The sequence below is a fragment of the Castor canadensis genome, chromosome 9 (genome assembly GCF_047511655.1).
Source record: "Castor canadensis chromosome 9, mCasCan1.hap1v2, whole genome shotgun sequence".
Lineage (NCBI taxonomy): Eukaryota > Metazoa > Chordata > Mammalia > Rodentia > Castoridae > Castor > Castor canadensis.
In genome coordinates this window covers 99,403,721-99,426,395 of record NC_133394.1, presented here as the reverse complement: position 1 = coordinate 99,426,395, position 22,675 = coordinate 99,403,721, and the positions used below count along the sequence as shown (strand labels likewise).

The 22,675-nt window shown below is 35.7% G+C and overlaps 1 pseudogene; it reads right to left on the bottom strand.

Moving 5' to 3' along the window:
- The window catches only part of LOC109674816 (UDP-glucuronosyltransferase 2B4-like), a 722,912-nt pseudogene that overhangs the window by 331,499 nt on the left and 368,738 nt on the right, over positions 1-22,675 (bottom strand).

Sequence of the window (22,675 nt, the reverse complement as noted above, 5' to 3'; positions counted from 1 at the left end):
TACAGTTGTTAACAAAAATCTAAAGTCATGCCAAAAACACAGTTCAATGTGATTTCTACAAAAGTATAAACAGGCAAAAGAATCTGCTTGAAAGAGAGGTGACTTGTTGGATTTAACAGACAAAAACTTTAAGACAGTAATTGTATGTATTTTCATAGACCTATAAGAACATACTAAAGAATAAAAGGATGGATAATCTGAGCACCAATAGAGTAGACTCTAATAAAGAGTATGTGAAGACTACAAGTAATTATATTCTTAACAGAGTCAAAATGAAAACTTAAAGTTATAAATTACAATAACTGACATTAAAAAGTGCATCAAAGAGAATTCATTCTTGAAATAGAATTGTAATTGACATGAAAAGAAAGCTGTAGTGTCAGTACAGGGCAATAAAGATGTGAAGGACTGATGACAATATAATGTTTAGAATTGGTATTATTCACTCTTGTTATTAATTAAGGAAACATTTGAATTTAAATCAATAGTTGTGAAGCCTCCTTCTTATACTTGATGTATATATTAATTGATCCTTCAAATAACTTCTCTACAAATTCTCAGATATCACTATATAAAAGAATAGACATATCTTTATAAAATTTTTCCTATAAAGTAGATAATAACAGACTTTCATCACAACACATTGGCATCCTTAAAAATGAGTATAATGCACTGACTTTAGAAAAAATATACAGGAAAAATGATATAAAATATCAAGAAAATGACAGAAATATGCAAAATAACATGATTGCTAATTGTAAAAGTAACATTGGCTATAATCTACATATTTGAAATTAATAAATGACTTAAAACTTATAGTGTGTGCATAGTTAAGCATACAAAATGTTTTATCTAAGTATGCTATCTTAAATTAAGTCAGCCATTTTAAAAGTTTATTTGGAAACAGAGGGCAGGATGAAAAAGTATATACAGAGTTTTGGAGTATCCTAAATATATGTTAAAAAATGCACAAATTACATGAACAGATAAAAACTGAATATGTACTGAAACCTACAAAACTGTGAGTCAAAATAAAACAATGCTCTTCATAAGTTGATATTCTTAGGTATTGTTACAACAGAAAGGTTGGTATTCTTAGCAAGAGAAAGGTGACTGAGACATGGGATGAGTAAATTGACCAATATGGGATTATTGTTTTATAGATAAAAATTCAAATTAAAAATATGTATGAGGCTAATTTAACAAAATGGTGGCTAGATGGAGGAAGCAGAAAGCAAGCCTCCAATAGTGAAATCTTGGAGAGACACTGGAGATACACTTTGCAGGCATAATCACTGAGAAGAGGCATAACTTTGACTCCTCCACACCTCCAGCCACCGCAGAGAATCGCCACTTCATGTTAAATGGAGAAACCAGGAAGGCTCCTGGGCCTCCTGTCGCCTGCGCCCAGATGGCTTGGGAAGACGCAGACCAGGTGAGCTTTGCGGTACAGCGGTACTCCCACAGACAAGCCTGGGCCAGAGCAGCATAGCCCCCTAAACAGACTGACCTCCACCCAGGGAAAAAAGAGAAACTGAATAATAAGCAATAAGAACAAATAAGACATGTGGGAAAGAGGGTGGGGCACCCTGAGCACTGAAGATTGGGGGAAGGGAATCCTTTCCGGGACTGTGAATAAACAAGCCAAGCCGGGTGGCTGGAGAGGCTCTAGCAGGAGTGGGGGCAGGGCATGCACCCAGCAACCAGGAGCAGGAAAGATGGTGAGAGTGGTGAAGGGAGGAAAACTCCACAGGAGAGGAGGGAAAACCCACTTCTCACATGAACTGTAAACAAACATGGCGGCTGGCAGGAGCAGCAGCACTGCCCAGTAATCAGGAGCAGGAAAGCCTGTAAAAGTGGAGGTGGGAGGAAAATTCCACAGGAGAGGGGGGAAGACCCACCTCTCAAATGAACTGTAAATAAACACGCAGGCCTGACAACGCGGGTGCAGTGTCACTTTTCCCAGTGCTTGGAAAGGGGAAAGCTTGAAGCAGAGGCACCCGCACAGGAGAACTCTGAACAAACAAAGCCTGCTGGGCCAGGTAAGTGCTAAGCTCACCCCAGAGATCTGCATAAATAACGCCTCCAGCAACAGCAGGCTGAAAGCAGCGGGCAGGCAAGCCACAGCCGCAGATACCATTCTCAGAACTGTCTCCAGACTCTTTGTTTTTCTTTTTCTCCCTACCTTTGATGAGAGAACAACCAAATTACACCTGCAAGCGGAAAAACTTACTGAAACTGTATTGCATTAAAACATGGGACACTTGGTGGGTTTTGTGTGTGTGTGTGTGTATGTAGTTTTGTTCTACTTTATGCGTCCCCTTTGATGAGACAACTACAGAACAACATCTGAGGCACCATCTCCAGGATTGGAGACTGAGACGGACACCCAAATTATTAAGACTGAAAATTCATTGCATTTCAACTTGGAGGTTTTTTGGGTTTTTGGTGTTTTTTTTTTTAATTTTCTATTTTCCATTTTACTTTAATTCATTTTTATACATAGGTATTTCTTTCTTTTACTTATTTTTTATTTTTATTCTTACCTATTTTTTTTATTTTTGATTTTCAATCCTCTCTCTTTCTCTCTAATGTCTGTTCAGCTTACTGTCAATTAGTACACTAATGCTTCCTGTTTATACCTTTGAAACTTTCTTGTCTGAAACCTGGTTCTGCTTTCTTCCTCTTGTCTGTGTATTTGTTTTCCCCTTATCTTTAACTTCTTGCTTTCCATCTCTACTCACCCTTCCATTCTAAATATTACCATTGTTATTATTACAAGCTAGAAAATACTTAATTGCACACAGTACAGGGACAGTACCAACACCAACAACAATGACAGGAAGAAAGAAAAAACAGGGAAACCAGTTTCCCCACAGCAAAAAATTAGTACAGGAACAAGAGGGGAATGAAGAAAACAGAAACTCAGATCCAGACTCCAACAAAATGAAGATAAACTATGCCAAAGGACTCAATGAAGAGCACAAGAATAATTTAAAAGAAGACATACTACAGGTACTCAATGGGAATTTTATAGAGATGATATTGGATAGGGTCCACAAAAGTGTGCAGGAGACACTCAAGAAATTCCAAGATAACAAAAATAGAGAATTTGAAAAAGCAAAAGAAGAAATAAAGGAAACTATAGAAGCACTGTATAAACACCAAAGTGAAAGAGAGAACACGATGAATAAATGGATAAAGGAACTCAGGACAAAAATAGACAACATTAAAGAGGAAACCACCCAAGATATGGAAAACATCAGAAAAAAGAACGAAACAGAACTGCAAAACAAAACGGAAGGCCAATCCAGCAGAATAGAACAAACAGAAGACAAAATCTCAGAACTTGAAGATGAAATGGTAATTAAAGGAAAAACCGAAGAACTATGAATTAAGCAACTCAAGACCTGTGAAAAGAAAATGCAAGAACTCAGCAACTCCATCAAAAGACCAAACTTGAGAATCATGGGCATCGAAGAAGTAGAAGAGGTGAAAGCAAAGGGAATGCGTAATATATATTCAACAAAATAATAATGGAAAATTTCCCAAATCTAGAGAAGGATATTCCCATACAGATGCAAGAGGCCTCCAGGACACCAAACAGACCAGATCAAAATAGAACTACCCCATGACATATCATCATTAAAACAACAGGTTCAGAAACTAAGGAAAGAATATTGAAGACTGTAGGAGAGAAAAAACAAGTAACATACAAAAGTAAACCCATCAAAATCACAGCAGGCTTCTCAACAGAAACATTAAAAGCAAGAAGAGCGTGGGGTGAGATCTTCCAGGCACTGAATGAAAATAACTTCAACCCCAGTATACTCTACCCAGCAAAACTATCATTCAAAATAATTGGAGAAATAAAAGTCTTCCATGATGAGCAGAAACTAAAACAAAATGTGACCACAAAGCCACCACTACAAAAGATTCTGCAAGGGATTCTGCAAACAGAAAGTGAGACCCAACTTAACCATGAAAAGACAGGAAAAGAAAAAGCAAGACAGCAGAGAGTAACCTCAAATTAGGCACACACAATCAAACCTTCAAAAAACTAAGACAACTAAATGACAGGAATCATGACATACCTATCAGTACTAACACTTAATGTTAACGAACTTAATTCACCCATCAAAAGGCACTGCTTGACAAAATGGATTAAAAGGGAAGATCCAACAATTTGTTGCTTACAGGAGACCCATCTCACCGACAGAAATAAGCATAGGCTTTGGATGAAAGGCTGGAAGAAGATTTACCAAGCCAATGGCCCCCAAAAACATTCAGGAGTAGCAATACTTATCTCTGACAAAGTAGACTTCATACCTACATTGATCAAACGAGATAAAGAAGGACATTCCATACTAATAAAAGGGGAAACAGACCAAAAGGAAATAATAATCATCAATCTGTATGCACCCAATGTCAATGCACCCAATTTCATCAAACATACCCTGAAAGACCTAAAAGCATATAGAAACGCCAACACAGTGGTTGTGGGAGACTTTAACACCCCATTATCATTAATAGATAGGTCATCCAAACAAAAAATCAATAAAGAAATCCAGGATCTAAAATATGCAATAGATCAAATGGACCTAGTTGATGTCTACAGAACATTTCATCCAACCTCTACATAATATACATTCTTCTCAGCAGCCCGTGGAACCTTCTCCAAGATAGATAATATCCTAAGGCAGAAAGCAAGTCTCAGCAAATATAAGAAAATAGAAATTATACTGTGCATACTATCTGATCACAATGCAGTAAAAGTAGAACTCAATAACAAAAGTGAAGACAAAAAACATGCAAACAGCTGGAAAATGAATAACTCATTACTTAATGAAGAGTGGATCATTGATGAAATAAAAGAGGAAATTAAAAAGTTCCCGGAAGTAAATGAAAATAAATACACAACCTACTGGAACCTATGGGACACAGCTAAGGCAGTCCTGAGAGGAAAGTTTATAGCCATGAGTGCATATATTAAAAAGACTGAAAGATCCCAGATCAATGACCTAATGATACATCTCAAACTCCTAGAAAAACAAGAACAAGCAAATCCCAAAACAAATCAGAGAGAAATAATAAAAATAAGAGCTGAAATCAATGAAATAGAAACCAAAAAAAACCATACAAACAATTAATGAAACAAAAAGTTGGTTCTTTGAAAAAATAAACAAGATCAATTGACCCCTGGCAAACCTGACTAAAATGAGGAGAGAAAAAACTCAAATTAGTAGAATCAGGAATGCAAAAGGAGAGATAACAACAAATACCATGGAAGTCCAGGACATCATCTGAGACTACTTTGAGAACCTATATTCAAATAAATTTGAAAATCTTAAAGAAATGGACAGATTTCTGGATACATACGATCATCCAAAACTGAACCAATCTCCTTAATGAACATTGACACAAAAATCCTCAACAAAATAATGGCAAACCTAATTCAACAACACATCAAGAAGATTATTCACCACGACCAAGTAGGCTTCATCCCAGGGATGCAGGGGTGGTTCAACATACAAAAATCAATAAATGTAATAAACCACATTAACAGAAGCAAAGACAAATACCACTTGATCATCTCAATAGATGCAGAATAAGCCTTTGATAAGATCCAACATCATTTCATGATAAAAACTCTAAGAAAACTCAGAATAGAAGGAAAGTACCTCAACATTATAAAAGCTATATATGACAGACCTATAGCCAGCATTATACTTAACGGAGAAAAACTGAAAACATTCCCTCTAAAATCAGGAAGAAGACAAGGATGCCCACTATCTCCACTCCTATTCAACATAGTACTGGAATTCCTAGCCAGAGCAATTAGGCAAGAAGAAGGAATAAAAGGAATACAAATAGGTAAAGAAACTGTCAAAATATCCCTATTTGCAGATGACATGATCCTATACCTTAAAGACCCAAAAAACTCTACTCAGAAGCTTCTAGACATCATCAATAGCTATAGCAAGGTAGCAGGATATAAAATCAACATAGAAAAATCATTAGCATTTCTATACACTAACAGTGAGCAAACTGAAAAAGAATGTATGAAAACAATTCCATTTACAATAGCCTCAAAAAAAATCAAATACCTAGGTGTAAACCTAACAAAAGATGTGAAAGACCTCTACAAGGAAAACTAACACTTCTGAAGAAAGAGATTGAGGAAGATTACAGAAAGTGGAGAGATCTCCCATGGTCATGGATTGGTAGAATCAACATAGTAAAAATGTCGATACTCCCAAAAGTAATCTACATGTTTAATGCAATTCCCATCAAAATTCCAATGACATTCATTAAAGAGATTGAAATATCTACTGTTAAATTTATATGGAAACACAAGAGGCCATGAATAGCCAAGGCAATACTCAGTCAAAAGAACAATGCAGGAGGTATCACAATACCTGACTTCAAACTATATTACAAAGCAATAACAATAAAAACAGCATGGTACTGGCACAAAAACAGACATGAAGACCAGTGGAACAGAATAGAGGACCCAGATATGAAGTCACACAACTATAACCAACTTGTCTTTGACAAAGGAGCTAAAAATATACGATGGAGAAATAGTAGCCTCTTCAACAAAAACTGCTGGGAAAACTGGTTAGCAGTCTGCAAAAAACTGAAACTAGATCCATGTATATCACCCTATACCAAGATTAACTCAAAATGGATCAAGGATCTTAATATCAGACCCCAAACTCTAAGGTTGATACAGGAAAGAGTAGGAAATATGCTGGAGTTAGTAGGTATAGGTAAGAACTTTCTCAACAAAACCCCAGCAGCACAGCAACTAAGAGATAGCATAGGTAAATGGGACCTCATAAAGCTAAAATGCTTCTGTTCATCAAAAGAAATGATCTCTAACCTGAAGAGAGCACCCACAGAGTGGGAGAAAATGTTTGCCAACTATACATCAGACAAAGGACTGATAACCAGAATATATAGGGAACTTAAAAAACTAAATTCTCCCAAAACTAATGAACCAATAAAGAAATGGGCAAGTGAACTAACAGAAGTTTCTCAAAAGAAGAAATTCAAATGGCCTAAAAACACATGAAAAAATGCCCACCATCTCTAGCAATAAAGGAAATGCAAATTAAAACCAAGCTAAGGTTCCACCTCACCCCTGTTAGAATAGCCATCATCAGCAACACCACCAACAACAGGTGTTGGCGAGGATGTGGGGAAATGGAACCCTCTTACACTGTTGGTGGGAATGTAAACTAGTATAACCACTCTGGAAAAAAATTTGGAGGCTACTTAAAAAGCTGGACATCGATCTACCATTTGATCCAGCAATACCACTCTTGGGGATATACCCAAAAGACTGTGACACAGGTTACTCCAGAGGCACCTGCACACCCATGTTTATTGCGGCACTATTCACAATAGCCACTTTATGGAAACAGCCAAGATGCCCCACCACTGACGAATGGATTAAGAAAATGTGGTGTCTGTACACAATGGAATTTTATGCACCCATGAAGAAGAACAAAATGTTATGATTTGTTGGTAAATGGATGGAATTGGAGAACATCATTCTGAGTGAGGTTAGCCTGGCCCAAAAGACCAAAAATCATATGTTCTCCCTCATATGTGGATATTAGATCAAGGGCAAACACAACAATGGGATTGGACTTTGAGCACATGATAAAAGTGAGAGCACACAAGGGAGGGGTGAGGATAGGTAAGACACCTAAAAAAAAGCTAGCATTTGTTGCCCTTAACGCAGAGAAACTGAAGCAGATACCCTAAAAGCAACTGAGGCCAATAGGAAAAGGGGACCAGGAACTAGAGAAAAGGTTAGATCAAAAAGAATTAACCTAGAAGGTAACACACACACACAGGAAATTAATGTGATTCAACTCCCTGTATAGCTATCCTTATCTCAACCAGCAAAAACCCTTGTTCCTTCCTATTATGGCTTATACTCTCTCTACAACAAAATTAGAAATAAGAGCAAAATAGTTTCTGCTGGGTATTGAGGGGTTTGGGGGGAGAGGTAGTGGGTGGAGTGGGTGGTAAGGGAGGGGGTTGGGGCAGGGGGGAGAAATGACCCAAGCCTTGTATGCACATATGAATAATAAAAATAAATAAATAAATAAAATAAAATGCTAATTTACCAACTGTGAAAAAAAATAGGTATGATTAGGGGTACATTACGGTGTCTTCAAAAGTTCTTAGAATGTATCAAATATATCATATTTCAATTCACCCCCTCCACAATTCTCCTTTATATAACAAAAGGTGACTGCACCACTACAATCCTGCTTTCAGTGGGGAGAGCTATGGTTTGAATACGACTTGTCCCCTCCCAAAGTCATGTTGAAATTGCCTCCAGTGATGTGTTAAAGACTTTGACAAGTAACTAAATCTTTAAAGGATTAATATGTGTCACTAGGAAATGGGTTGAATCTGGCAAAATTAGACTAAATTGTTGCTACAGCAAGTAGTCATCAAACAAGCCCACTACACGTTTTCCCTATTTTGCACAGGTATAATTCCCATTCCACAAGTCTACTATGTTAGTATATAGTCAGACAGCTTCCTGACAATGCCAGCATTTTGCTGTTTGGAATTTAAAATGAAGGGAATCGTGAGCAACATGATCTTTTTTCCAGGTGATGTACCAAGACTAAGGGTTTCCTCATACTAACAAAAAATGGATTAAAAAAATGATAAAGATTTGATTGCTGGCAAAGATTTTCCACCATTCTGTGGGCAGTCTCTTAACTCTAGTGACTATTTCTTTTGTTGTGCCTTAGTGTTTTAGTTTGATGCAGTCCCATTTGTTCACCATTGCTTTTAGTTGCTGAGACACTGAAATCCTACTTAGGAAGTCGCTGCCTATGCCTAATAAGTTCCAGGATATTTCCTTCTAAGTCCTTTAATTGTTTCAAAAATTTAGGCTATGTATTTGAGTTGGTATTGGTATGGGGTGAGAGACTTGGATCTAGCTCCATTCTTCTACATGTGGATATTCAGCTTTCCCAGCAACATTTGTTGAAGAGGCTGTCTTTTATCTGTCATGTGTTTTGGGCTCCTGTGTCAACACTCAGCTGGCTATAGCTATGTGGGTTTATATATAGGTCTTCTATTCTATTCCATTAGTCCTCAAGCCTGTTTTTTTATTACAATATCCTCTATTTTTATTGTTATGGCTGTATAGTACAGTTTGAATTCAGGAATTGTGATACCTCTAGCATCAGACGTTTGGTCAGAATTGCTTTGGCTTTTCAAAGCCTTTTGTGTTTCTGTATGAATTTTAGGACTGATATTCTATCTCTGTGAAGAATATCATTGCAGTTTTGATAGGTATTGTGTTGAACATGTAGTTTAATTTTGGTAGTGGAGCTTTTTTCACAATTTTAATTCTACCAATCCATTTGCATGGGTGAGTTTTCCACTTTCTGATTTTTTCCTTGATTTCTCTCTTCAGTGATTTATAGTTTTCACTGAGAAGGTCTTTGGTTTCCTTTATTAAATTTATTACTAGGTATTTTATTTTTTATGAGGCTATTGAAAATTGGATTGTTTTCCTTATTTCTTTCTCAGTTTATTCATTGTTGGTATATTAAAAGGCTAGCAATTTCTGTATATTAATTTTGTATTCTGTCACTTTGCCAAAGGGTATATGATTTCTAAAAGTATTTTGGTGGAGTTTTAGGGTGCTTTAAGTATAGGAGCATGCTATCTGCAAATAGGGATAGTTTTACTTCTTTCTTCCCTTTTATCTATTGCTTTTATGTCATTGCTCTGAGTAGGAATTCCAAAACTACATTGAATAAGAATTGGGAAAGTGGGTATCCTTGTCTCATTTCTGACTTTAGTAGGAATGGATTCAGTTTTCTCCATTTAGTATAACATTGGCTATAGATTTGTCATATTTTGAGGAACATTCCTTCTATTCCTAATTTCTTCAGTGCTTTTCTTATGAAAGGGTGCTGAATTTTGTAAAAGGCCTTTTCTGCATCTATTGAGATGATCATGTGATTTAGCTCCCTGCTTCTGTTTATATGCTGTATTACATTTGTAGATTTGCATGTGTTGAACTATCCTTGCATTCCTGGAATGAAACTGCCTTTGTCATGGTGTATGATCATTTTGATGTGCTGTTGACTTCAGTTTACCAATATTTTCTTGACAACTTTTGTGTCTATATTCATTAAAAATACTGTTCTATAATTGTCTTTTTTTTTGTTGCCTCTTTACTGGGTTTTGAAATGAGTATAATATTGGCTTCATATGATGGATTTGGTAGTGTTCCTTCCTTTTCTATTTCCTGGAAAAATTTGAGGAGTGTTTATATACGTTCTTCTTTAAAGGTCTGTTAAAATTCAGCCATGAATTCATCATGTCTTGGGCTCCTCTTTTTTTGGCCACTATTATTGCTTCAGTTTCATTAATTGCTATCAATCTATTTAGGTGGCTGCTATCTTCTTGATTCAATTTTGGTTGGGTAAGTGCATCTAGAAATTTATTCATTTCTCATAGAGTTTCCAGTTTACTTGAATGTTTGTTTTCAAAGGACTCTCTAATGTTCCTCATGATTTCATTAGTGTTTGTGGTTATGTCCCCTTTTTCCTCTTTGATCTTACCAATTTAAGTCCTTTCCCTACTCCATCTGTTCAAGTTGGTTAAGGGTTTATCAATTTTATTAATCTTTTTGAAAACCAAATTTTTGTTACATTGATTCTTTATGTAGTTTTTCTTTTATTTTTTTTTGTCCCAATCTCACTGATCTCCACACTGATCTTATTATTACTCTCCATCTGCTAGTTTGGCATTTGGTTTGTTCTTGTTTTTCTAGAAGCTTAAGGTGCATCTTTAGGTTGTTTATTTGAGACGTCTCTTTTTTAGAGCAGGTACTTATAAACTTTCCCCTTACCTTAACAAGGGGAAACTTCTAGCTCCAGAGCTTCTGGCAAGTTGTATTTTCACTTGATGGAGATTCTAGAAACTTTTTGATTTCTTTCTTTATTTCTTCAGTGACCCACTAGTCATCCAGCAGTGTATTGTTCAGTCTCCATGTTTTTGAATGTATTATGGGGTTTCTTTGGTTTCTGGATGATAGTTTTATTTCACTATGATCTGATATGATACAGGGATTGACTTCAATTTTCTTAAATTGAAAAGATTTGCTTTGTGTCCTAAAATTTGGTCTATTTTGGAGAAAGTTTCATGAACTGCTGAAAATAATGTGAAGTGCATGGTGTTTGGATGCAATACTCTGTAGATGTGTATTATATCCACTTGGTCTACAGTGTCTATTTGTTCTGAAGTTTCTTTGTGGATTTTTGCCTAGATGACCTACCTATTGGTGACAGTGGGGTATTGGGCTGTCCTACCGTTACTGTGTTGGTGTATGTCTGTGCTTTTAAGTCCACTAGTTTTTTAATTTATTTGAGTGTCCCAATAAGTTGTGCATATATGTTAAGAACTGTTATTTCATCCTGATGAATTGTTCCTTTAATTAATATAAAATGACCTTCATTGTCTTTTCGGACTGATTTTAGTCTGATGTCTACTTGTTCAATTATAAGTATAGCTACTACCACTTGTTTTGGAGAAAAATTTTTATACCCTTTCACTCTAAGGCAGTGCTTGTTTTTCTCAGAAAGATGTGTTTCTTGAAAGAAAAATATGGAGGGGTCTTTTTTTTATCTAATTTGCTATTCTGAGTCTTTTGATTGGTGGCATTGAGATCATTATTGAGATCATTAACATTCAGTGTTAGTTTTGAGAGGTGTGTGGTGTTCTCAGTTATTTGTATTTCCCTGAGATTTACTATCACCCATTCCTATTTACTTGTATACTTAGTATAATGTGTTTATTCTTTCTTGCATTTTCCTAGCTGACTTTAATGTTTTCTTCTGAATGTAAGAGTTTTGTAAATATTTTCAGCATTGCTTGCCTGGTGGTCATGAATTCCTTTAGGTTTGTTTGTTATGGGAGGTCTCATTTATTCTTCCATTAGGAAGGATAGTTTTGCTGGATAGACAAGTCTAGATTGACATTTCAGGCCTGAAATGCATCTTTCCATAACCTTCTTGCATTTAGAATTTGTGTTTAGAAATTTGCTGTTATTCTAATGAGTTGAACTTTTCTCTTTTTCAACTTTCAGTGTTCTTTGTTCTGTATATGAAGTGTTTGACTATGATATGTTTGAAGTTGTTTCCTTTCTAGTCCTGATTGTTTGGTGTCCTGTAAGCCTCTTGAACATGGACATCCCTCTCTTACCAAGATGGGGAAACTTTTGCTATGATGTTTTAAAATAAGTTATCTCTGTCTCTAGTTTGTATCTCTTCTCCTTCCTCTATACCCCTGATTCATAGATTTGGTCTTTTGATGGTGTTCCAGATGTCTTGCATGTTCCATTCATATTTTCTTAGCATTTTTTTGTGATCTTTGACTGTGTGATCTAATTACTTAACTTTGCCTTCTGTTCCTGATACTCTATTTTCAACTTGCTCCTCTGTTAGACAAGCTGTTGATTGAAGTTTTTCTTTGGAGTATTGAGCTCTTTATTTCAAATTGGTTATTTTTCTGAATTTCTGTATCTTTATGGATTTCCTTTTTTATATGCTGCATGGTCTTCTTTAATTCATTCATCTGTTTGTTTGAATTCTCTTTGAGCTTTTTAAATTGTTTATTCATGTCCTGTTTCAGTTCAGACACTAGCATATGTGTCTCCTCTTTAAGCTCTTTAATTATCATTCCTATTATTTTTTGGAATTCAATATTTAACATTTCCTCCTCTTTGCTTTTGTTTAAATTCTTAGTGGTGGAGTTCACTTTTGAGGGAAAGCTGTTGCTTTGCTGCTTCATTTTTCTGCATTGAGATTTACACAGCTGGGATTGTTTTCAGTTGGAGGTTCCAATACTTAATGCTCCTTTAGATGGGATTATATGAAAGATTTTACAGGACTTGGTGGTGGTTGAGTTCTTGTGTATTTTCTTGTCTCTAGATGGGGGAGAAGTGACTCAGTAGTAATACCTTCGTCTTCTTATTCTCAAGATGCTGGATTCTACCCCCTTATTCTACATAGGGCAAGGAGGCTTAGCTACTAAAACTGTAGCAGGAAATCGAACAAGCAAATATAAATTTTGCAGAACTGAAAAAAAAAATCTGTCAAATTCTTCACCTAATGAAAGTATTGTTATTGAAGGAGGATTGTGGGTGGATAGACAGAGAAAAAGGACACTGAGAGCCAGGAATTTGTTCTAGCAGTTATATGTAGAAAGTATAAATTGGGGAGGGTAGTAGAAAAGGGAATGAGAATAAATGGTTTAGTGTTGCAAGCTTAAATGTGGATTATAGGACTCTCACATGGTGACTACAGTGAGAGGGAAGTAAGAAGTTGGGCCTAAGAGAAAACTGGGTAACAAGGATGCAAAACTTCTGTTGTAATGTAGAGAAAAAGAAGCTGCAAATGAACTCATAGAAATTTACTCAGCCACAAAGAAGAATGAAATTTTGTCATTTGTAGGTAAATGGATGGAATTAGACAATGTCATATTAAGTGAAATTAGCCAGTCTCAGAAGACCAAAAGCTGCAGGTTCTCCCTCATAAGCTGATTATAGACCTAAAACAAATGCAGCAATATGTTAGGAGACCAGTCACACTAAGGGGAGGCTGTGCAAAGGAAGGATAGGACAAGGGGAGGAAACCAAAAACTTAAATGAGTTTGATATGCTCACTGTATAGGAATGAATATAGAATGAATATAGAACTGTCATGTTTCTTATTTTATCTTTATCTTTTATGTCTTTTTTTCTACAAAGTCAGAGAACAGGAGGACAGAACAGGGTCTGGGGGTGGGGTGGGTTTGGCACCAGAGAGAGGGTGGAGGTGACACAGAAGGGGGAAGGAAAATCAATATGTAAATACACAACTGAAACCTGTTGAAACTGTTCTAGGAATGGGGGGGAGAATGGGGGAGAGAAGTGTGTGGGGATGTGAATTCAAGTATGACATATTTGATACATTGTGACAACCTTTGTAAATGCTACAATGTACCCACAACCAGCACAATAAAAAAAAAGCAAGCTTCAAATAAAGAAGTAAAAAATCTACATCACAGATTTAGCAGCAATGCACACAAATTTTACATAAAGTTAAAAGTTTTCTATTGTTCTTCTGATCAGTTGCCCTCCCCACCATGTAGAAGACTTTCAGTCCACTAGATGGCAGGTTAACTTGGACACCTGCTTCTGGAATGCTGCCTAAAGCTGGTGAAAGAGGAGTGTTCGAAGACCTAAGAGAAGGATCTCTGGAGTTCTGTCAACTTGCCAGCTTGACCCCATTCACACTTACAATTTTCCCTCTGTCAAGGTCCCCAGAACTTACAGTGTGTAGTTATACACAAATGAAAATTTTAATTCAGGTGTCCTCACTGGTGGAGGTCTCTGGCAGGATTGGAGGTGAAGCTCCCTCTTGGTAACAGTGTCCCAGCTACCATGATGTGTGCTTGGCAACTTCACAGTAGCTCTTTCCCTGGGATCTCTGTGGGTTTCCTTGGGTCCTAGTAAATTTTCCCTGTGGGACCTGTATCTCACTGGCCTTTACAACTGCTGTCTGTGGGTGCACAAGCTACAGAGTTGGGTCATACAGGCTCCAAGGAAGGACAAGCAGGCTCCAGAGAGGGTCTTTAGTCAAGGGCACACAGCATTTATAGCTCTGCTCCTGCTTGTTGGATTCCAGCAGCTTTCCTCAACAAGTGCCAAACTAGGCCCCTTTCTTGTTTGGGCACCAACCTTCTCCATGTGGTTCTTGTGGTAAAGATAGCTTGCTTCACTTTTTGGGGGTTCAAGTACAGTTGTGCTGTTTGGTGAATATGGGATCTGGGACACTTTTCCAGGCAGACCCTCAGTTTCAACCTTCCTTTAAGTTTCTGAGAGCTCCAGGGTTTGGGAATGTCAGCAATCTGCTACCTTGCCTCTGACTCCTGTACTTTTTTCTTTTGAGAATTGTCTGTTAAATTCATATGCCCATGTATTGATTTGATTGTTTGATCTTTTGGTGTTTAACTTTTGGAGCTCTTTATATATTATGTGTATTAACACTTTATGTGATTATAGCAGTTTCCTGCTGTTCTATAAGCTATCTCTTAACTCTGCCCAATTGCTTCCTTTGTTGTGCACAAGTTTTTTAGTTTGATGTGATTACATTTGTCAAATCTCTTATTTTCAGAGCTATTATGGTCTGATTCCAAGAAACATTATTGATGTCAATATGTTCTAAGAGTTTCTCTATGTTTTCCTATGGCAGTTTCAAAGTTCTGGTCATACATTAAGATCTCTGATTTTTTAAATTAAGTTTTATACAGGGAAAGAGAGAGGAATATTATTTCTAGTCATCTATATGTGGCTATCCAATTTTCCCAACACCATTTATAAAGAGACTCAAACACTTTGGTGAGTTTGTCAAATATCAGATGGCTGGAGGTATGTGTGCTTATTCTGTTCTATTCTATTGATCTATATATATATATATATGTGAAAGTACCATGACTTTTTATGACTATGGGTCTATAGTACAATTTGAAGTCAGATGGATATCTCCAGCTTTGCTCCTTTTGATAAAAGGTAAATATGACTTTTCAGGGATTTTTGTGCCTCCAAATGAATTTTAGGGTTGTTTTTTTCTATTTATATGAGCAATGATATTGGAATTTTGACATGGATTGTATTTAATCTGTAGATTGCTTTGGGTGATATATCCAGCATTCAATATTAATTTTGCTGATCCAACAGCATGGTAGGACTTCTGATCTTCTGGTAACTTCTCAATTTATTTTTTAAATGTTTTATATTTTTTATTCCAGATGTCTTCACATTCATAATTAAGCTTACTCTTAGGTACTTGGTTTTTTAATCTTTTATCAAGAGGATTGTTTTATTGATGTTTTCCCAGTATGTTTATTATTAGTATACAAAAATCTACTGCATATCATTGATTTTGTATTCTGCTGCTTTGCCAAAGTGTTTGTCAGATGTAGGAAGCTTTATACCTTTAAGCATAGTATCATATCATCTACAGTTTTACACTGCAAAACCACATGTATTTTTTTCCTCAGACACTGAGAACTAAAGCTCAAAATAAAGCACACAGTTTATGTTTTTAAATTATTAATGAAAATAATTTGATCATTTAATCCATTAAAATAAGTATGTAGAAAGAAGGGAATGGAAGTTCTGGAATGTACTATCCCATGGTTTAGATGGGAAAAAAGCATAGTCTGTGCACAAAGTGTACTTCCTCCATGTTGTATATGACCTGGATGATGATCCTCATACCTTATTTCTCCCCTTTAGTTGGGAATTATAGGCTTTCCCCCACCCACACACAGTAGTGTTTTGGGTTTCGTTTTTTTTTTTTTTTTTTGAGATAAGATACCACTATGTTTTTCCTGGTCTGGCCTTGAAATATGATCTTCTAATTTCAGCCTCAGAAGTATCAGGGATTACAATGGGAGCCTCTGCACACAGACTTGTCCTTTAAATGTAGGCATTTCACTCTTAGGTGAAGCATATCTTTCTTTCTTTCTTAATGTATGCATTTGAAAATGTAAGTTTCATTCTAAAAGCTTGGTTAACCATTAATTTTTGTAGATTTTAAAAGTTATTAAATTATTTCATGATCATTACTTTTTTTAAAAAAATTCTCCCATTTGTTACTTAGGAGAATATTGTTGACTTCCATGTTATTTTGAATGTCTTGATTTTCTTTTTTTTTTTATTCATTTATTCACACGTGCATACATTGTTTGGTTCATTTCTCCCTCCTGTCCCTGCCCCCACCCTGTCCCCTTCTTCCCCCTCCCTTCCAGGCAGAACCTGTTCTGTGCTTTTCTCCAGCTCCATTGAAGAGTAGAAATAAGCAATAATAAGAAAGACATAGTGGTTTTGCTAGTTGAGATAAGGACAGCTATACAGAGAGATTCCTAGCATTGATTTCATGTACAAATGTGTTACAATCCAGGTTGATTCATCTCTAGCTGATCTTTACACTGGTTCCTGATCCCCTTCTCATGTTGACCTCTGTTACTTTAAGGTTTCTGTATTAATTCCTCTCGAGTGGGGACATCAAATGCTTTCACGTTTTTAGGTTTTCTGTCTAACCCTGTACCTCCCATATATCTTTTCCCCTTGTCATATAATCCAAGTTCTACAACATTGCTGTATTTGCACTAGATCTAAAGACCACATATGAGGGAGAACATATGATTTTTGGTCTTCTGAGTCTGGCTAACCTTACTCAGAATGATGATTTTCTTTACATTATTGATTTTTAATTTCATTAATTTGTGTTGCAAGCACTTATTTTGATAAGTCCATTTATCTTTATTGAAACCTTTTCATGATCCTCCAATGGTGTATCCTAAAAAATGTTAATGTGTACCTCCAAGGGAATATTCTTGCCTTAGGTGGTGGGTTCTACAAAATCCTGTTAGATCTGCTTGTGGTGAAGATCTTTAAATCATTTATATTTTTGCTAAACTTCTGCCCAGTTATCTCTGTCAGTTATTAAAAGTAGAGTGATGATATGCTCAACTATTATTGTTTTATCTCACAGATTCAAGATTTCCTGCTTTATATTTCAAACTTTCACATGATGGTTCTATGTTTTAGTTTCTTATATTTAACAGTCATATTGTAAATAAGAACAAAAATAAACTGACATACCCAGCAGAAGTCACTCTGCAGGTGTTGAATACATTAAATGTTGATATGAAATATAGTTACATCAAAAAGTATGTAAATTTAGATTTTATAACTATTAAAATTAATAAAATTTGAATATTAAATAATAAAATCACTAAATATATAAATAAAAAATACATGATATATTACATATGTGTGTAATTATAGATATTTTGAATATCCCATTCATAATAACAAAAAAGTCAAAAACAGTAACAACAGAAACTACTAGGTATTAACCTAACTAAGAATGAAAAAGACCTTGACAATGACATTAGTTGAACTACAGAAAGGAGTTGAATACAACACTGGAAAATAGAAACACCTATAATGTTCTCAGAGTTGGAGAATCAATACGTTAAAAATTGTATATTTCTCAAAGCAATCAATGGATTTAACACAACCCCATCAAATTCCAATGACATTCTCCCCAAAACTTGAAAAAGCAATCCTAAAATATATTTGGGGAATAAAAAAGACCTTGAAGAGGCAAACAAATCCTGAAGAAAAAAAGAAAGACTAGAAGTGTCCTAATCTTGCCTTTGAAACATATCGGAGATCCATTGTAAAAAAATTCTTTGGTATTGACATAAAAACAGGCACTTAGACCATGGAGCAGAAAGAGGATTCAGGAATTACCTCATGATGCTACAGCCATCTGACTCTTGAAAAAAGTTCTGAAAAAGATGTAGAAATATCAACATTTTCAATAAGCACCACAGGGAAAATTGAATGTCCACATGTAGAAGATTGACACTAGGCCCCTATCTGTAACCCTGTTGAAAAAATCAACTCAAAATGAATTAAAGACCTTAATATAACAAGTAAAACATTGAAACTACTAGAGGAAAACACTTCAAGATATTGACACCATCAATAGTTTTTGAAGGTAGGATTCTAATAGCTCAGGAAACAAAAACAAGAATTGACAAATGGGATTATAAAAACAAAGCTTTTTCACAATAGAATAAAATCAACAGAGTGAAGGGATAACAACATAAAGAAGGGAGAAAATCTGGTCGTTATTCATCTAGCAGAGGGTCACTGCTCAGAACATATAAAGAGCTAAAAGTCAACAAAACCACAGTCCAGTGAAAACTGGATGAATGAACAAAGCAAACACTTCTTAAAAATAGAATAACAAATGACAATTAAATATTGGGAAAATGTTCAGAATCTTTATCTGTCAGGGATAAAAATTACAAGTGTAACTACATGGAGATTACATTCCATCTCAGATCAGATGATTATTCTCAAAACAAACATTAAAAAATAATAAGTTCTAATGAGGCCATGGAAACAAAGGAAACCTTACACAGTATTGGGGGAAGATGATTTAATAAAGCAATTATGGAAAACAGTATGGAATTTCAAAAAAAAGTAAAGGTAGAATGAACTTGTGATCCAACTACACTGATCAGGTATACATATTTGAAAAACAAGTCAGTACAAAAAAAAAGATATCTACACACTCATGTTTATTACAGCACAATTCACAATAGCCTATTCATATATTTACATATATATGTATAGAGAAATAGATAGCTGTAGATATACATATATAATATATATATAATATAGTAATGAATAATGAGTTTTTTACTTTTACAACGAAGTGGTATAACTAAGGACATCATGTTAGGTAAAATAAGTCAGGCACAAAAAGATAAATATACTTTCATCTCATATGTAGAAACTTAAAAACTTGACATGAAAGTATGTGAGGGATTTTAGAGAATGGGAAGGGGTCTTAAGAGAGAATAGAAAGATCTGAGTATGAGAAAGTAGAAGGGATGAAGGACATGACCAATTCATGATATATGCATGTGTAGAAATGACACATTGAAATCTACCACTTTTTACAATAATAACTATTAATGAAAAAAGACGTGTATAAGATGATAGACATATTAGCTAAATTGACTTAATCATGCCATAATTTATACATATATATTTAAGATATTGTATGCCATTAATATGTAGAACTAGAATGTCAATTAGAAATGAAAACAAATTTAGAAAAATTAAAAATAAAATTATAGGGAAAAAGGATGACACTATAATTGATGATATAATATCAAACCTTATAACTAACTATGTTGGATGAGTATATTCATTTCAATAACTAATTTTTTTGGCTAGGCATGGTGGGGCATGCCTGAAATCCCAGTCACTCAGGAGGTGGGGATTTGAATGATGTTGGTTTGAAGCAAACTTTAAAAGGTGTTAAGGAGAATCCCATCTCAACAAATTAGATGGGCAGTCCAGGACCTGACGGATTCTCTGCTGAATTCTATCAGACCTTTAAAGAAGAACTGATACCAACCCTCCTTAAGCTGTTCCATGAAATAGAAAGGGAAGGAAAACTGCCAAACACATTTTATGAAGCCAGTATTACACTTATCCCAAAACCAGGCAAAGACACCTCCAAAAAGGAGAACTATAGGCCAATCTCCTTAATGAACATTGATGCAAAAATCCTCAACAAAATAATGGCAAACCGAATTCAGCAACACATCAAAAACATTATTCACCACGACCAAGTAGGCTTCATCCCAGGGATGCAGGAGTGGTTCAACATACGAAAATCAATAAACGTAATAAACCACATTAACAGAAGCAAAGACAAAAACCACTTGATTATCTCAATAGATGCAGACAAAGCCTTTGATAAGATCCAACATCATTTCATGATAAAAGCTCTAAGAAATCTAGGAATAGAAGGAAAGTTCCTCAACATTATAAAAGCTATATATGACAAACCTACAGCCAGCATTATACTTAACAGAGAAAAACTAAAACCATTCCCTCTAAAATCAGGAACCAGACAAGGATGCCCACTATCTCCACTCCTATTCAACATAGTACTGGAATTCCTAGCCAGAGCAATTAGGCAAGAAGAAGGAATAAAAGGAATACAAATAGGTAAAGAAACTGTCAAAATATCCCTATTTGCAGATGACATGATCCTATACCTTAAAGACCCAAAAAACTCTACTCAGAAGCTTCTAGACATCATCAATAGCTATAGCAAGGTAGCAGGATATAAAATCAACATAGAAAAATCATTAGCATTTCTATACACTAATAATGAACAAACTGAAAAAGAATATATGAAAACAATTCCATTTACAGTAGCCTCAAAAAAATCAAATACCTAGGTGTAAACCTAACAAAAGATGTGAAAGACCTCTACAAGGAAAACTATACACTTCTGAAGAAAGAGATTGAGGAAGACTATAGAAAGTGGAGAGATCTCCCATGCTCATGGATTGGTAGAATCAACATAGTAAAAATGTCGATACTCCCAAAAGTAATCTACATGTTTAATGCAATTCCCATCAAAATTCCAATGACATTCATTAAAGAGATTGAAAAATCTACTGTGAAATTTATATGGAAACACAAGAGGCCACGAATAGCCAAGGCAATACTCAGTCAAAAGAACTATGCAGGAGGTATCACAATAACTGACTTCAAACTATATTACAAAGCAATAACAATAAAAACAGCATGGTACTGGCACAAAAACAGACATGAAGACCAGTGGAACAGAATAGAAGATCCAGATTTGAAGCCACACAACTATAAGCAACTTATCTTTGACAAAGGAGCTAAAAATATATGATGGAGAAATAGCAGCCTCTTCAACAAAAACTGCTGGGAAAACTGGTTAGCAGTCTGCAAAAAACTGAAACTAGATCCATGTATATCACCCTATACCAAGATTAACTCAAAATGGATCAAGGATCTTAATATCAGACCCCAAACTCTTAAGTTGATACAAGAAAGAGTAGGAAATACGCTGGAGTTAGTAGGTATAGGTAAGAACTTTCTCAATGAAACCCCAGCAGCACAGCAACTAAGAGATAGCATAGGTAAATGGGACCTCATAAAGCTAAAATTCTGTTCATCAAAAGAAATGGTCTCTAAACTGAAGAGAACACCCACAGCGTGGGAGAAAATATTTGCCAACTATACATCAGACAAAGGACTGATAACCAGAATATACAGGGAACTTAAAAAACTAAATTCTCCCAAAACTAATGAACCAATAAAGAAATGGGCATGTGAACTAAACAGAACTTTCTCAAAAGAAGAAATTCAAATGGCCAGAAAACACATGAAAAAAAGCTCACCATCTCTAGCAATAAAGGAAATGCAAATTAAAACCACGCTAAGATTCCACCTCACCCCTGTTAGAATAGCCACCATCAGCAACACCACCAACAACAGGTGTTGGCGAGGATGCAGGGAAAAAGGAACCCTCTTACACTGTTGGTGGGAATGTAGACTAGTACAACCACTGTGGAAAAAAATTTGGAGGCTACTTAAAAAGCTGGACATCGATCTACCATTTGATCCAGCAATACCACTCTTGGGGATATACCCAAAAGACTGTTACTCCAGAGGCACCTGCACACCCATGTTTATTGCAGCACTATTCACAATAGCCAAGTTATGGAAACAGCCAAGATGTCCCACCACTGACGAATGTGTTAAGAAAATGTGGTATCTATACACAATGGAATTTTATGCAGCCATGAAGAAGAACAAAATGTTATCATTCGCTGGTAAATGGATGGAATTGGAGAACATAATTCTGAGTGAGGTTAGCCTGGCTCGAAAAACCAAAAATCGTATGTTCTCCCTCATATGTGGACATTAGATCAAGGGCAAACACAACAAGGGGATTGGACTATGAGCACATGATAAAAGTGAGAGCACACAAGGGAGGGATGAGGATAGGTAAGACACCTAAAAAACTAGCTAGCATTTGTTGCCCTTAACGCAGAGAAACTAAAGCAGATACCTCAAAGCAACTGAGGCCAATAGGAAAAGGGGACCAGGTACTAGAGAAAAGGTTAGATCAAAAAGAATTAACCTAGAAGGTAACACCCACGCACAGGAAATCAATGTGAGTCAATGCCCTGTATAGCTATCCTT